General features: G+C 37.1%; 1 protein-coding gene across 8 annotated transcripts in view; it reads right to left on the reverse strand.

Moving 5' to 3' along the window:
* LOC110839727 (kin of IRRE-like protein 2) overlaps nt 1-16,023 on the reverse strand; it is a 577,271-nt gene that overhangs the window by 261,543 nt on the left and 299,705 nt on the right. Inside the window, exon 1 of one of the 8 annotated variants that reach the window (XM_022084197.2) lies at nt 2,197-2,976. The exons of the other annotated variants lie outside the window; for them this stretch is intronic. The gene's annotated coding sequence lies outside the window, so the exon portion shown is untranslated. Of the gene's footprint in view, nt 1-2,196; nt 2,977-16,023 lie in introns of those variants that run through there. 8 annotated transcript variants of the gene reach the window in all.

Raw genomic sequence — 16,023 nt, forward strand, 5'->3', positions numbered from 1 at the left:
CCACCATATATTTCATTCACCAGAAGAAAAATTACATTCCCATACACCTACCGACGACACTAACTAACTAACTAACTAACTAGATGGCTTACCGAACCCGAAGGTTCATCGCCGAATTAATCAAAGCCATCCAGCGGACCCTGTCCTGGGCCAACAAAATCCAGTTTCCTTCAACTCCTATCTCCCATAGATCCCGCCTGACATTATCCTCCCATCTACGTCTAGGTCTCCCCAGCGGTCTCTTCCCTTCAGGCTTCCCAACCATACCCGGTGTACATCTCTTGTACCATCCATGCGCGCTACCTATCGACGACACTACCAAACAAAATTTCACAATCCTACTATATTAGGCCAATGCCTCTACTTTATATTCCACCCCCTTATAAAACAACGGGTATCCACTAACGCACATTTGTTTTGACTGTCCTCCCTTGACACAGACACTGAAACCTCGATAAACATATTCTATTCACTGTCACATATTTTTTAATCGTAACAGTCAATCGCATTGGACCGGTGGTCTCATTGCGCATTTAAATATTTAGCCCTAAAAGCATCCTCAGTGCTTAAACTAGGAGAGGTACATAATTTCATAGCACTTCGATATCCTTTCTTGTGCATGCACATAATTAATTCAATGGGGCCACTACCGCCATTAGAAACCATTAGATCTACATTACAAGAGCCATCCGATTGAAAAGTAAATTATTGCGAGGAATAAACCATTTACGAGTAGCAACAATAAACGTGGACATTATAAAAATAACGTATTATTTTACGATACTATAAGAGTTAAAATTTTATTTATTTCATACAGGCTTGCTGTCATAACTGACCACACTATCTCCACGGTGTAATCTTTTCTTATGAAACTGAATGATAATCAGCTGTCAAGAAATCCGTTTTTAAGGCTCGTGGTTTTCCTTCGTCTATTAGCTTGAAAGACGAGCAACGTTCCGGAAGCTCGCTCCGGTTCCGTCATCAGGAGAAAAAACACAGCCTGATCAGTTATGTAAGCCGGACTGAGAATTAAGTTATCATTCTCCAACAGACCAGACTGGTTAGATTGTACAACTTTACCTGACGACGGAAGAGAAAAAAGTTTCTAAAATGGTGAATGGTTTTAAAGTAACATACAACGTAAAACGTCCGAGAATGTGCACCCGTTTAATGTATTCGAGTGACTTAGTACAGTTAAATGATAGGGGTCTGGTTATTCCAGCTTCGTCCTTTCCATTTAAAATACCAGGAACTTTGTGGGTCACTATTAGTTTACACAATGTCAACAAATTAAGACACTTGTCTGGTTTTTACATATTTATCAGGAACACAAAATCTATAATTTTGCCTTCTTCTTCTTCTAAGTACCCAGAAAAAAGAAAAAAAACAAGATGAAGCATTAACATAGCATTAGAAATTTTTGTATAGTAGCTCTGGGGCGAGATCAAACTTTTGTTTCAAGAGTTTTGTTTTTAGACAGCGAAACTGCTGTTAATGCGGCGTACTTACATTTTATTTAAAAACATTTGTTATTGTATAATTCTACTAAGAAATGAAGGCAGAGCATCCAAAATGAATTAAATATCTCGTTCTTATCTTTGTAAGGGTAGTGAATAAATAAATTCGTATTTTTGAACTATGTAAACAAAAAATAAATAAGAAATGTTAGCCACTGATTTATATTAGAAGAAAATGTCTTATATCTCTCAAACAGAATGTTTGTCAGATCCTTAAAATTGGGTTAAATGACGCATTATCCTGCACTGCTGACCCAATAAAGACCTGGATCACCGATACTCGTTACAATCCATAAAAAAAGGTTAAACCATATTAATCATTAAAAGCTTGGCTACCGGATTCGGCTGAGAATTTTGAACTAATAAATTTTAAACGATCAAGAGAGTTGAATACATAGCCCGCGTGAGGACTTGATCCTCAGTCAGCTCCTTTTACCCACTTTCCTGTCACATATTTGTCCAGGATCCATTTTAATATTGTCCTCCCACATTTTTCTCGGTCTTCCAAATGACTGGTTTTCAAGGGATTTTCTCTACGATATATTTTATGCATTTCTCTTCCTGTGTTATTGGGGCTACAGGTTATTTCATTAATCGTTAGAGTGCTTCCGGCAGCTGACACAGGACGCGTCTCGCTCAGATCCGTAGTGGCCTTCTTTTCCGCTGCAGTTCAACTTACCTTATTTTACAGACGAGTCTCAAAGTGACGACCTGCTGCTTCTAAACATGCCTCCCATCATGAGAAGATGTTTCGAGACACACGTCGCAGTTTCTGTATGAGAAAAGCGGAAATTTCACGCAAGTTCTTCAAAAGTGTGCGGATTGTTCAAATACTCCCTCTTTTTTTGCCGTGTCCCGCACATAAAGGTCACAAAGATTAAAGTTGGGTGATCGCGAAGGCCACAATCCTCGACTTATAACTCATTTGCCGAAGACTTCATGCAATGCAACCACAGAACAGATAGCAGTGTGTGCTGTTGCATTATCTCGCATAAAATGCCCGTAATATTTTTCTTCAGTAGTCAGTTGACGAAGAAGAACGAGAGAATAAATTTCACATAACATTCGGAATTAATAGTTTCGTAAAAAAAGCCACAGGCCCAATTAACTTCCGTTCACCAAACCAAAACTTTTAAATAATGCAATGACATTTCATGAACAGCATAAGGACTTTCTATACCCCAGCATCTGTAATTTTAGTTGTTTACGTAACCACTTCGAGATTTATTTTTGCCCAGCACAGATTCCGTGAAACGTAATTTTGTTACAATTTTGTAAACCGTGGTACTGTACTATCAGAATACATCCTACGAAATTTTCTACGGCATGAAGAACACTGTAAAAATGTAACGTATACGAATAATTTCTGTTTAACACTATACTTCATTTCTGAACACTCAATTTCACAAACTGCGAACCGTATTATCACGTTTCTCAAGTGCAACTAATCATGCTAAAGAGGCAAGCGTATCGAAATATACCAGTAAACATCGAGTGACAGAGAGACTGCTCAGACGTGGGCGTACGGTTAAATGGGGAACCTGTACGTGTCCAACCTCCTACATTACACTACGTAGCAGCACCAGCCCCCAACTATAAAACAACAAGAGTTTGTATAGATAACCAGTCGTCTTCAAGTAGTCATAAGTTTAATAAACGGGAACAACTGGTTATCTACTGCCCTAAAATGTATGCTACATCCAGTTTAGGTCCTAATATGTACAGAAAAGTTTTGTTTTAAAACAGCTGTAATATTTTTAATTGAGTCAAATAAATGTTTTATTGTCAAACAATTCGGCAAAATTGTGAAATTCCCTACAGGTATTCAAATAAAATGAAACGAAATTTATTTAAATTGCCAATACAAAATAGTATCCTACGTGGTGGTTGCAGGAATAATGCCTGCGGTTATACGGCAGTAGATTGGAAATTGTGCAGTATAACTCGGGCGGCTAACTGGAACCGTATTTGTCAGTCTGACGGATTTCTCTACTGGCTGTTGCATTGAGCCGGAAGGTTTGTCCCTGGAGGGGAGACATTGTACATTACAAACAAACCAGACCACACAGGTTTTACTCTCTGCTTTATTACAATAAAGCTATGTTTACTTGAAAAGATGTATAGAGTTATTATTCTCGATTTCAATTTTAAGAAAACATCACATACATGATCATTTATTTAAATATACATTATCAGCTACATGCTATATAGTATAAGATGACGGATTTATTACGAATGACAAACTGATAATTAAGTGGTAGAAAATAATAGTGATTACTCTGAAGTCAGCGTTCCAAAACTGGATTGAATTATTCGAAAAACCATAAAATTCTTAATCAGGATAACAATATTCCGACTTATAACAGCACCAGGGACATCCCGAATATGAAGCAAGAGTTTCACCACTTTTATCTCATTTTATTACGGTGATAACAAGATAATAAATATGCAAATTGTAATGACAAAGATGTTTCGTGTGTAAATTATGTTATAACATTTAATAAATTGTACACTTAATTTTTCATCAGATATTAAATGGTGATGCCAATAGACAAATGTATTTGTATACCTGTTCATTTATTTAATTTGACAGTTATTTTTTGGCGCTATATCAATTATAGAGGGCAGTCTATCTAACGATATGAGATGGTGATTATGCAATCGGTATCAAAGATGGTTGTCATCTTCGTAGTCACCGCCGTGTGAATCTCAAAACTGCGACAAGCTTTCATAGCGCACAATGCAATTCAGACGGATAAAGAAAATCACGAATATTCAACCACAATATCTGATGCATAAGCTGAGACTCTAACAGCGCACTACTTTCCGGGACGCATCACTCTTAACGTAACCTTCCCGACATCGTAAACTAACTGGCGGGTATAGAATGTGGTACGTTCAGAATATGTGTCAGGATTTCGAACCACTGAATCGCTAAGTAGCGTGTATATAGACCTGACAACACTGGTTCTGAACTGTTAACACCTGCATAAGTATAAAGTAACATTACTGTGGGAAAACGCAAGAGGAAAATAAGTGCTCTGCTTTATGGGGGACGGCTAGGCGTATGCCCCTGCCCCTACTACCCATACTGTACCGCCAATCTGGTGATGTTTGCAATAACTCCTGTAAATTATCATACAAATTGCAAACCAGGTGAGCAGATTGGTGTTTGACGCCTCGATACTAACCACACATGTTCCCATGTTCCTGCTCCAATAAACTGCAAAAAGTATACTCCCCTCTATTTTACATAATCTGGGGGTTTGAAAATCAAAAGTTATGGACACGACAACAAATTTTTAACAAAACTTCCATAAAATCTCATCATTATTGCATCATACCTGCTCGAAAGTAGAGTTAAACTCTCTAGCACAGCTAGTGCATCATTCGCCCTACAAACTTGGTGGAAAACATTTACTGAAATAATTAACCGTAAAGGGACTCTCAGGGAATAAAGAATATAAACTGGAATATATGCAAATCTTCATTAATGTTTGTATAATGACATAGTTTCCTAAAACACATAGTCGACTTGACATTATACAGTTCACAGAAAACATATTTTACAACGGTAAATCCTACATTGTTAAAGTACTTAGTTAAATTAAAACCTATCAACAAACGAAATAAAGAAGCTACTTCACAAAGAAATAAAGTTACAGTATTTCGACATGTTTTTAATTATACAGCCGATAAAATAGTGACCTACTGGCATTGAACACAGACATACATTGTGTTAATTACAAATGCTGGAATTTGAGCTATTCTCTTGGTGAATAAAAGAAATTTATAATTCTAAAATTAAATTTACTTAAAATCTATTCTAATATCAGCCTTTGACATTGGCTTCCAGACTGACCTTTTTCTAAATTATTTCCAACAAAATGTCTCGAATTTCTTGTATATTCCGTGTGCTACATAATACACTATTATATTTGATAAATTTAAGAACACATTCAAATACACTAATAATTTAAGATAAATACCTTTTTCGGCATGCTTAGAACATTATTAAAACAATAACATATCATACCTTGAATTCAGAAGTTTTTAATCGGCCCATTACCGGAGAGAAAGACAGAAATCATAAAATAAAGAAATTATAAAAAAAAGCGAGGAAAAAGTAAACTAAGTCGATGCTATGGAGCCTTAAATTAGTAGGCCTGCCACTGAAACAAATTGGTCTCCCTGGGAACTGAAAATGACACGAGGGAACAGATTATATTGAACTGAAGAGCATAATTTTAACTTTGTCTACACAGTACAAATACTCTTCCCATAAAATGAATCCTTTAAAGGAGATGTGTCAAATTTTCGTATGCGATCGTTTGATGTTACCAAAAATAAAGGGAAATATCTTGGCATCTTCGCTAAAAATAAGTAATGTTGTAACTAACACGATTTACAAAAAAACAAAACAAAACTGGCAAAGACAAATGAGATGAATGATGAAACTAACAGAATGACACGTGGGCTTCTGAATAAAATCTCTCCTTACTTTTCTCGCCATTTCCAAGCGAATTCTACGACATTACTTTAAGACCCGACATTACTACCTTCTCTCAGGCCCCCTACATCCATCCTCTATAATAACCCCTACACTTCACTCGACGCCACGAAAGGACTGCAGGAGACAAAACATTTTAAAATGTCTTACGAGAGAACATACTAAATCACCTTTTTAACTTAGTAGAGTTTGTTAATGGAATTTTAAATGGCTAATTTAACATTCAAGAAAATCAGAATACAATCCATATGTCAACTGGAGTACGGGTAAGACATACTGGTGTATCTGGAGGTTAACTGGTTTCTTCTTCCACGATGCACACTTATTACGAGCTAGTTGCTCAGTCATCTTGTCAAAAATTTACCCGATCTTATTGAACTGAAGATTAATTACCATACACACAAGATCCCGTCACTGGAATCCATCCTCAGTCAGTTGAATCAAGCCTACACACTCACATCCTATTCCATTATGATCTACTTAACATCCTCATTATAGGAATACTGTGTTGATCACTATCAATTATCTGATATACACGTCGTTTCGGGAGTTGACTCTACTCCCTTCTTCGGGTAATTGAATACGGGATTAGCCATATGCCCTCAGTGTACCTTCAACTCCAAATCCTTACCAAATGTTAACCAACCACCTGAAGAATAAAGTATAGTAATTTCCCGAAACCTCATGTATGTCATACCTCAGACAACTGACACTGACCAACATGCTGTTTCTGTGGTAAATGAACCATTGTCACAGACATTTACAGAATCATTAAAAAGATCATATTATTTATATTTTACTATACATTTTCCCATAGGTGCTACATGTACTAACTGGTTCATGTTTTACGACGATGAGATGTCGATGATCGCGAATGGCGTGTAGTCAAAGGTTTAGAAGGATAAGTTTGTGTTCCATTCTTCTGCAAAAAGTATGAAACATGGCGTAAAGTACGGCAGGAATAAACACTGTGTACTAACAAGAACCAACTCTACACTGTAGACTAACCCGCTTTGATATATCATAATGGTGAGTAAAATTTCCCATTATATATTTGCATGGAATGTTGCAAACAATTGTGAAACTGACTGTAGATGGTGGTGAAGGATGAAACAGACACACCCTTCTCTTACTGCTCCATGCACCCAGCCTCCTTTCTTTCTTTAGCTTCCATTTAATTAGCAGGGACGCCCTCTCCTGTGGCTGGCTTGGGGTTTGCCAGTCAACAGCTTGGACCTAATACGAGTGGAAGGGCGTAAATCTGTTTACTCTTCAACAATTTGCAAGGCGCCACTAAGGACGGCCAAGATTTAAAGTCGAACTTCAGAGATAAGTCAAAGTTCATCGCCCAGAACTAGGAGATAGTGAGCAGACAACTTCCGAATTGACTTGAATTATTTTACAACGCTTATAAACAGCCAAATATGCATGTCTATAACGTGAATAATGAACTGAGAAACATGGAAAGAAGCAATAATCATGGCATATTTTGAGGTCTTAAGGAATTTTCATGGAGAGAAAAATGTAATAAAAGTTCGGATGAGAAAAATTTCAGCACGTTTAGTCGGCCTCAGCGCCGAGATTCAAATACGGGTACCACAAAATTGAGGGAGTGCCAACCACTGAACAGCAAAAACCATGGACTGACAACTTTGCTGCAAGAAATATTCGGTCTTGAACATCTCAACTGATTGCTATATGGACGTTGCATAACTAGAGAGGTAACAGAGCGTCAAGAGAGTGACTGTTCAGAAACTGAGAACACAACATGATATGATATATTAAAGACGCAACATGCCGTTTAGGGATTAAGGAAAACGGCTGAAAATGTCAAGATGAATACTCCTCAAGCCGAGATACGAGGAGCCAGGTACATTTACGTACAATTCATTCTTGTCAAATCAACTTATGATCTTGACAATGGAGGCAGTAAGCATGTCTAAAACGTCGGTCTATTTCTACGCGATGCAGCATCCCAGTGATAAACTGCTTATATTATTAAAACATCAAAACTCACGAGACACATCGGCCTATTTGAAAAGAACTCATTGCCTCTTAATTAGTGCCTTTGACTACCCACAAAACATAAGTCGTTTTTCAATTACGTGTGACGTCACACGACATGAAAGTTTGGGATTGTACCAGAATAAAGAGAATAGGAAAAATAATAATTGTAACAACTGATCGATTTGTTCTGGATTGGACTGGCTGGCTTTAATTAAAAACTGTATACCGGAGCTAATAGCCTAAATTACCACATCAGCTACTCTCAACCGAGGACTAGTACGCACTGTCGGCGGATTGATTTGCTCAGAGAAGCGAATCAGGAAGACGTGTAAACTGATGACGTTGGTATTCTATTTGTGTTAACAGGGAACTGTTTTTACTTAATATTTCTTTATGCCTTAATTTATACTTCCTCTGTCATTCATTTATTTCTTCATTCACTTCATCTATATTACTGTTGCCATGTCACCTATTTATTTCCTTCTTTCTTTCCTAGCTCCTTCTGTCATTGTTTCACTCCTTTCGTAACTTCTCTAATTAAAGTTATTTATCTGCTTACCTCTTGCTACGTTTTTGTGCTCGTAGATATTTTGCAGGACTTCTTACACGTACGGTAAATCGATCCATCCTATTGCACAGGGCAACACACAGAACCCGTACTTACCGCAATGTTTGTCATAAAGTGTGCGGGCCCTAAGCTGCACAGGCACTGTAATATCAGTAGAAACTTATTAAACCCAGCGCAAGGAAAAAGAACAGTCCTTGCCGTTTTAATTACATACCACCTGGTACACGGTGTCGGTAAAGTAGCTAACTTCTAGCCATAAAAGTTTACATGTCACGCTCATGTTCCTCGTACATTCACTGATTGTTAACAACATTAAAATTCAACAGTGTCTTCCTGTCTTCTGAGTTAACAGATAAATTTTGTACACGATTAGGATGTGGGTTCACTGTTTCTTGTATGAGCAGCCAAATTATGAATTACTGAAAAATTCTGTGAAAGGTCAGCAGTCTGATTCTCTTCTACATACATACAGAAACAACCACCTCCATGGTAAAAGACATTCTTTAAGATATTACTATAAAATTTATTAAGGCCTTCATAGAAGTCCAGTCGCATCTATTCAACATCTTGGCACACTGTTTCCCTGACAGCTATTTCAATATTGCCGTTCAAGTGGTATTCCTCTATTGAAGTTTTCGTCCAAACATTTTTAACCCATCCACACCTGATGAAAGCACCATCATTATTAAATTAATGCTTAAAATACTCGTTTAAGCGAAAGGTACAAATTATGAATCCCCGCACTGACATTTCTCTAAACCATGTCGAAATATTTTCGATATAAACGCCTATGGAAAGACAGAAACAAAGCTTCCGCATTCTTAACCTCGGCACTAGATGGCGCTGGGTGGTTACATTGCCGCTTTAACTTTATTTCCAAGAAAGACACAACCACCCATGTGATAACAGTCTAGGTTAACTTGAAGGCAATGAAATGTCCTCCCTCTAAAGGGACTCAAATCCGGTCTTGCAACATAACAGTCACTATTCTGCCCAGAGCCATTCTCGTTAATAAGTAGGCGTACAAACGTCGAGTTTTTAGACACCTCTTAGTGATTTTTATGATCACGTTTCAAACCTTGCCTATTACGAAATACGGAATATAAATAGTTATTTAATTTTTACCATTACCACGTAAAATATTTAGAGCAAGCAGATATTATAAAATGACAATTAAGGTACTTGCATTTTAACTACTTATGAAAAGTGTAATACATAATTATACAACGAAGTCACAAACATCCCACTGATATCACAGACAACAACAAAATTTCATAATATATCGGTATCAATTAAATTTCTTGTAAGTTTGGAATGTGAAGTATTCGCATAATCTACTGCAGAAATATTTAAAATTTAATTATGCCCACTCCTTTTAGACTTGCTTTACAGAAGTAATTTCTACTTGCATGTGCTCATACAGGAAAAAAATGACATTACAAAATGTTACATGTGTATGAAAAAGTAGAGCAATTCTAAAATACAAAAGAAATGCTCCAATTTTATATAAACAGCTTTTTGTTCGATATATAACTTACATAGCTTAATGCATGCACATAATTTATTAGTGAATAACTTTTTGGGATATACGATTCCAAATAGTTCTAAAGGTTACATTTTAATTCCGCATCCAAAGGTAAACCCATATTTCAGAGTTTCCGTAAAAAAAAAGGACAAAAGATAGAGAATGTTAATGACATGTATGAGCAATCTTCAATATCATGTTTGATGTACCGAACGGAAATACGAAATTGTCACAATTAAAGCTGAAACACGAAGAACGCATGACGAGACAATGAAAACTTACGATGACCTTCGCAGCTGATAAAGTCATAAGCGCTGTAGCATTCTGAAGGATATATGTATAGGTGGGGTCGTTAAAAATTATTCTTGGATATGATTTACGCCCTCGTTTTCAACGATACTTAATTATTTGAGTGTAGAGAAGAAAAGGCAATATAATTTACAGCCGATGCCGACCTACACTATAGTTACATTGCATCTTAAAAAAATCCCATTTTAAAACATATTAACTAAGCTCATATTTGATGATCCTTATAACACGACACACAGAATAGCATAACAATGGAAGAAGATACAAAACATCAAATGTTTCCACAATACATTTATATTGACGACACAAAATCCAATTTGGTCGTACATTCACGAATATCCTCATGAATATGTGTCCAGTAGCTGGTTTATCCTTTATTTTAAACCAAAAAAACAGACTTCCTAGATGTCACGTGTTCTTTCTTCCTTTTTTAACATTCTTCGCTCTCATTCTGCAGAATTATATGCCCTCCAGGGAAAAGTACCCTTCAGTGAGCTACATTTCATATCTTCCCCCCATACCACTCTTTCGTACAGAATAGGGGTAAAGAATTCTTAGCCAGTAGAAACACCTCTTGCCTGTTTGCCTCAGCTTTTAAATGGACAACGTTATAATCCAATGTAATCCACCTGGCTGTCCAAAACGTTACGTCACAGGGGATTACCCAGTGTTCTATCCTCACTCACACCATCTGACTTCTATCTGAACTGCACGGATCCCTTTAGAGTGTTCCACAGACTTGTATATTCAGGAAACATAAAACTGGCTTATTTAAAATTACGTTGAAAATTCTAAAAGGTAAGTGATATTTCTGGATACCCATCGTGTCGAAGTGATAAAAATTACAAACGTTTCAAATGGACATGCTAAAATATATATGAGTCTATGTGACTTAAATGCAAGTTGGGAGGGCTTATATAAAATCATAATAAATGTTTACTTCCATACTCTGCCCATAAGCACTCTTCAAATCCCCTTTCAAGTCGACACACAAACAATGGTGACACAAGAACAACCCAATACATACGCCTTTACAAATCTAGACTGTTTATAACAGTGTATTTTATGAACTTCTGACCCACTATTCAATAATGAAGCCAGAATGGGATTCTTTACAAATCAGACAATTTTTAGTAGGACTTGAAAGGGACAGAAAGATATGAATATAATATATTAAGGTATGAAGATACAAAAATAAATTATTTCCCGGTTAACTTCACCCCGCCATTTTTACTAGTTTAAAGTAATACGTGATTTTTTTATGGGACGAGTTACTGAATTGTATTTTAGCGTGCCACATCGTACAAAAGATCGAGAAGCATTGCTTTGAACTTCTGAAGAGAAACTGTGTACATTGCTGGCAGTCACAGGAGGACCAAGCCCAAGTTCAGTGATGTTCATTTAGGCAACCATCCAGCGACTCGGAACGCTGTTTGTTCTACATTGGTCACAGAAACCAAATCCGATATTGAACGAAAGGCAATGTGTTAGCCTTTGACAGCTTGTCTTCTGCTTCAACAGGATAAATAATGTGTACTCTCCCATACATCGTCCAGTAAAGACTTCCATTCTGTCAGTGATGTAGCTTGGTAATCTCATGAACACACGAATACGTAACTGTTCAAGTAAACGTTCAACTTCATCTCTCAGATGGCTTAACTGAGGCAACATCACTTGATGCGTGAAGCGTCGAGTGGTTAGCACTCCTGCTTCGTATTAGGCTGGTCTCGAGTCTAAACCTCGGCCTACTACCCTGATAGAGGGTTACGTGGTTTTCTTAATTTCTTCTAGGCAAATTCCGGATCTTATCTTAAATTAGGCCAAGACAGCTTCATCCCACATCCTTCAATTCATGATTCGCTATTATCTTTTCATTTGAGCTACTGAAAAAGCGTCTTTGAATAAACTATAAATAAAAATGACAATTTCGCAAAACACGATTCAAATATTAATTGTTGTACAGTAAACGTGCGCCAACGGAATGCGTATTTCGAACCAAAATATTGAATTCGGTAAGTAAATACAGGTAAACTGCAAAGTATTTTTAAACGAACACCAGTGCCATATTCATATGAAATATAAAAACTACTGTTTCAGATCACAGTGTATTTGATGTTGGCACACGCATAAGTCTGAAAGTTTGTCGTTGAACGGTCGACCGTAGGTTGGCATGTGATAGGGAGAGAACTTTTTAATCTCTCCGAAACGTGGATCCTGGCGTGTAGTGAGTGAGTAAGAAAATTTGTAAAAATTAAGCAACATAATGGATGCTGGTACCTGTGGACATGCAAGATGTTTCCATCTTAAAGAGCAAGGCCTGATATACACCTCACTGGGCTCGAGGTCAAACATTCGGTTACTCTAGTTACCTAAACTAACAAGGACTCGTTAAACATACGACATGTGACCATGCACCAAGTTTACCAAAAGACCTTGTGAAGTGATTCCGGAAGAGACAAGGTGATGTTGCATAACAATCGATCTAATCACTGTCTTCATTGTGTTTTTGCAAGTAATACAATGGATTACTGTCATTAGTGTGCCTTCCGTAAATTGCTACAGGCAGAAAAACAAGGCTCGTTATTTGGATAAAATTCTTGGAACAGTCACTAGACTAGAACTACGAGTTTTTTGTGTACAATGATAAAAAGAAACTTCAAACCTAGTGGCGGATTTAAAATTAACGTACAAAAACAAATTTCCGAAAAGAATATTTGACTAAACAGAGATTGAGAAACAGGAGAAAAAATTATTTTTTTAAAAAAATCACAATTTTTTGCCCATAATCTAAAACTGATACGGTGATTAAATAAAGGAAAATGTGATTAACGAGACGCTTAGCACGTGTGAGAACAAGCTCCGCACGAAAGCAATCTAGAAAAACTGAAGAGACGAACTTGAAGATGAAGATATAGACTGCACTATTAAAAATAGATTTATCATGTCAAGGCGAGAAGTCTCTGGTTTAATTCCGTGCCGCAACATGAAAATATATGGCACTACATAGAGGCGAGTGCTGACTTTGTGCCCCAAGCGCTTTAGTGACGCAAAGAATCTTCTGTGCTTATTGGATAGGAGACTGGGCCGGTCTGAGCTCCGGACAAGGACACAGACATGGACATGGTGGCTGCAATCAAAGGTTCGTCGTCCTGACTGATCTATTTATTCGAGTCATATAAAGTACAGTTGCAAAACGTAAACTAAAGGACAGCAGTGATGTAGAAATGAACTCAAATAAAAGTTATAAAGTCGTCTAAAGAAATTACGAACTTATCAAGGGCAATGACGGTGTGTGTATGCTCGCGGTTCGTTAGGATGGTTCGGCATCGCTTCAACCGGTTCCCAGCGCTTCTGAAGCGAGCCTGTTCGGGTCGTATGCCGGACGTTACGGGTATCGTTTCGAGACTATTATTCGGCAACACAAGTCAGATATGCGAAACGCGTTCACACATGCTAAGCTTGATTGCATCACGTGCTCAGAGTACTGCTAATATCCGCTGCTGCCACTCCAAACAAACACGATGCCGCCATTACGCCTTTGGTCAATTTCTGGACACGTTTTACTAAAGAAAAACAGCTTTTATAATGACTTAGTTGTTGCTGGTTGCTGTAAAATGAATCTAACAACTCTTTAAAGCCGAAGTGCGAACAAATTATATTTAAGAATTCAGCCCGTACCGCAGAGAAAACAAAACACTTCATCATTACAAAGCTCAGTTGGTTAACGCTGTTTAAATAAATAAATAAAAAAATCTAAAAGTCCTATACCCTACATTCTTTCATGACAGATTCATATTCTGAAACAAAAATCTTTTCCATAGGATTAAAGTGGTTACATTTCACATTAACATTAGCGAAGTTTGCATAAAAGTAAGCAGCTAATTTCTACTGATCTACATATACTCTACGAATGATATGCTACCAGTAATCCTCATCAGCTAGTTTCAGTTCGTCAACGCCATACATATTTGTGACTATTATGCTCAGCCAATCAACCGTTCCATTACCAAACTACGTATGTATACAACTAATTACATCGCATTTTATCAGTCAAGTAAGCAAATGTTAAACGCATGTAAAATTGCATTATAACGACCATAACACAAACCAAGCATTCAATAAGGGCTGTCGATAGTTCAACAGTTCTGTGCCCTGTTCATTTCGCGTTGCAACGTGCTAATGTTGCCAAATCTAAAATGACACTTCTGAAAGTGAATAAACACACTCTCTATTGTACGACGCTTAATAGGACTGCGAACTGACAGTCACTGAGCTGTGAAATATAGGGCAGTATTTTAAAATAAACCAAGACTACATCCCATAACATTCTTCCTCAGTAACTTCATAATAATATTCTCATTTATTACACTGAACGCGAAGTAACCCGAAGTGATGTCACAACGCCGATAGTTACATAAAAGTAATTGTTTTATTTTTCTTTCCTTGTTTTCTTTTATATCTTATTATTTCTGAATAACTTCATTTTCTAATGTTTTCTTTCCACAACTTGCTCGTTTGTTCGTTTGTTGGCTGGTTAGTTGTTTAATCAGTCTTATGTAAATCACCACACCGCCTATATCCAATTCGTACAAATAACCAACTTAAAACGCGTGTAAATATCAGGTATTTGTCTTATAGGTCACTCTTTTCCTCATGTATTAATATCTAAGCTCTAGTAGGGTATTATTAAGTTTATAAACCATTTCATTCCTAGGGGAAATCAAACAGTATCGTACGGTGACTTCATAATGCTAAAACACTGCTCTATTCTCTTTCCTTGAACTTTGTACGACACAGAACAGAAAAAATGGCTGATGATGGAGGCAGTAAGGAACTCTGAAACGTCGGTAAACTTCTATGAGACTACACGGCGCAACAACCCAGAAGACAGCCGTCTTCAGATTCACCGCCGTGAAAACCTCAAATCCGACATTCTCACGAACCTTAGCGAAATTTATTCATTTTGTAAAGAAATATCTGCCTGAATATTATCTAAGAATAACTTATTTATAGATGAACATGATCAGTTTGTAAATGTTCAAATCTATAAGATAAGCCTACCTGCTGTTTTAAATTGGTGTTAAAATTTGTATTTTGCTCTCCGGGAAGAAAATAGATAAGAGGCACTGCTCAGGAAAGTATTTGAACCCAACACAGAGAAAGGAATCTGAAGGATCGAGGAAATTACCCAGGAAGGACCTTCAAAATCTGTAGGTCTGATATTCACCAAATATTAAGAATATTCTTCTCTGTCTGTTGTCGAATTCAGAACTATATCTGAAATTATGAATCAATGTTTAGATGTAAGATTTGAGGTTTTCACAGCGGTGAGTATGAAGATTTCTGTCTCCTGGGTTGTTGCGCTGTGTAGTCTGATCGATGTAATAATATATTCATCGCCCTGATGATGGAGGCAGTATGACATCTGAAACGTTGGTTAACATCTACCAGACTACACAGCGCAACAACCCAGAAGACAGAAATCTTCATAATGTTTAGATATTTGCCAGACATCTTTAGAAGAGGGATTCATCTGGCAGCACACCACAAGGAAACGCGCGCATGTGTCCTTAACTCGAGCATAATT

Source organism: Zootermopsis nevadensis, unplaced genomic scaffold (genome assembly GCF_977971745.1).
Source record: "Zootermopsis nevadensis isolate Lab colony 2312 unplaced genomic scaffold, Znev_1.0 Znev_ptg000022l, whole genome shotgun sequence".
NCBI classification, from domain to species: domain Eukaryota; kingdom Metazoa; phylum Arthropoda; class Insecta; order Blattodea; family Termopsidae; genus Zootermopsis; species Zootermopsis nevadensis.